This window comes from Cryptotermes secundus, unplaced genomic scaffold (genome assembly GCF_002891405.2).
Source record: "Cryptotermes secundus unplaced genomic scaffold, Csec_1.0 scaffold1058, whole genome shotgun sequence".
NCBI classification, from domain to species: domain Eukaryota; kingdom Metazoa; phylum Arthropoda; class Insecta; order Blattodea; family Kalotermitidae; genus Cryptotermes; species Cryptotermes secundus.
The window spans coordinates 492,432-495,197 of NW_019728509.1; positions in this window are offsets into that span (position 1 = coordinate 492,432).

Below are 2,766 nucleotides of genomic sequence, written 5' to 3' on the forward strand. Positions count from 1 at the left end.
TGGACCTGCAACATCTGGAAGCCCTCATAAGGGACGCTGTGGCTATGGTAACACCTAACATGCTGGATCGTCTAGATATTTGTCGTACCACCAAGGGAGCCCACATTGAAATTTACTGAGAAAGTTATACTCTCAGGAAAAACTTTGATAATTTCCCTTTGTAATGGTGTAACCCATAACTGTGTATAATAACAGCTTTCTTTTTTTCCCCATTGGCGCTACAGCCCTCATTTGGGCCTGGGCCTACCTCCATGAAACTCTCCGTTTCACTTCGGGTTACTAGATCTTAGATATTCGGTAGGACTCCTTGGGAGGGTGATCAGCTCGTCTCAAGGCCTCTGCCTGTACACAAACACAGAAAAACACACACAGACCTCCATGCCCTGAGTGGGATTCAAACCCAAGATCCCGGGTTCCGAGCGAGCATGGACAGAGCTCTCATGGAGCGAGCATGGATCGCTTGGGTACCGTGACCGGCTAATAATTTTTTCTGAGATATAATTATTTTATTTTCGATACCTTTCATCCGGGCACCCTGTAATTTCTTCTCGGGCTATTAACCGTGGCGATCGATTAAAAATTATTGACGTTTCAATTACCACCTCGGTCCCATAATTATGGCCATATCAGATGTGCTATCAGGTCCTCTTGATGGGAATAGAGATGGTCCTAAAAAGATGATACTTTTTAATCAATTGACATGGGTGATAACCCGAAAATATTTTATAAGCAATAAAGTAATCTTATAAATTCGTTTGGAGTACGGCTTTCAAACATAAAATATATATCCAATTTGTGTTGTAAAAACTTCATTCAGGGTACAAACCATTACGACAACAAAGGAAGCCACAGATATGCGAGTAAGTTATGAAACTGTAGCAAAGAATTTTGTTTGCGAACAAGCATACATATATTTAAATTACATTTTTATTCATTTAATTAATATCCAAAATTATGTAATGAGTACCTTTATAACTCTGTATTTTAGTTCTTGAAATATACACTGTCAATTTAATTGGACCTAATTCCACTTCCAATCCTGCTTCCTTTCTCAGGAGGAAACTCTCTTGATGACATACGGGAAAATGAATAGGCTTACGAAAAAAAAGAGACGAAAGAAATACTATACAGCATCTGAATCCCATTTGATCGTTATCGATTCGTATTCCGAAACGGACTATAGCCAGTACCTCTACCGCGATTCAAACCAGTACCTGCCGAATAAAATCCTACAGCGTAGCCGCTGCACCTAGTCCCTCAGTAGGCCTTCAAGAACGTTCCTCACCGATGAATTGCTTTTTAATATTGGAACAATAAGAATTTCTATTGTTTTAACTTCCCACTCTTCTGTATGACCTCACAGCTTCGAATCCTGAGGTAAAACTACGAAACTAGGTTAACAACCACCTCCTCTCAAATCTGAGCGTGTGAGATGCGTCCCGCCCGTCCAGAGTATGCCGAAAAGTTACCTTCAGCCTTCAGCACTCCTCATAAAAGTCCATGAATCATCCCTCGCCCACTCGGAGCGCATCTGTCGTGTCTCTCTTACAACCACACGATTTTCTTTCTTATCTATCTGAATTGGAGTACATCCGGGTCTCGACCTTTCGAGATCCCAGAACGTTCTCTATTCCAACACTTGCTCTTGTTTAGGCTTATGCAAGAGACACACAGAAGGTGTTCCATTTTAATCGCTGCAATGAAATTGATTCAAACTCAACTAACTTCAAGGAGCTGAGCCCTTCTTGAGAAGTCGCCAATTGTGCAGCTACTCAAGAACTTCCCAGCAATTTCACGGAAACCAGAGGTTCATTACCGTATTCACAAGAGCTCTCCTCTGTTCCTGGCCTGAGCCAGATCGATCCAGTCCGTACCACCTCATTCTATCTCTCTAAGATCCATTTGAATATTGTCCAACCCATCTACGTCTTGATCTTCCTAGTGGTTTCTTTCGTTCTATCTTTCCTACAAATATCCTATATGCATTCCTATTCTCCCCCATTCGTGCTATGTGTCCTGCACGTACCATTCTCATTGACTTTAATGTTATAATTATATTTAGCGAAAAGTACATGATATGAGGCTCGCGTTGAAAATCATTAGGCTCTGGAAAGTTAATGTAAAAATGATATAATATAACAGCTAAGAAGAATTAAAATTTATGAATATGTACTGTGGTTAGTTCCGCACTAGAATGAAGTCTGAAAGTGTGGATCATTTAGACATAAGGCATTCAACTTATCTGGAAGTGAGAACGCCCAATATATCTGCCTACTGAGATGAAGTTTTCCTTATGCTTCATTAAACATCACGCCCTGAAGACGTATGGGAAGTGAAGTTACAGCTTCACACACTCTCAGTCGTGGCACAAGATGGACGTAAGTGGTCAGCATCAGGCTCCGACCGTTTTACAACCAGAAAAGAGCTCCAAGTGGCTAGGGTACTGGGAGCCTCCCAGAGCCAGTTTGAGCGGCATGAATTGAAACCCGAACGTTTTGCTCGCACCATGATCAGTGACAGACTGGGTAATGAAACGTTTCGTTACGTATCCTACATTTCATAAGTTGTCAGGGCTAGTTCCCATATACAAGTACTAGCTCTTAAATCTTTAAATTTCTCGTTGACCTCTTACAACATTATTGTTATCAACAGAAACTTCATCTCGTTCAGCAAATATAATATTTGTCTAATTTACACGTTGCCGAACTGCAGACACTCACTTAAAGCGGATCCTTCCAAAAAATTGCATCATCATCATCATCATCA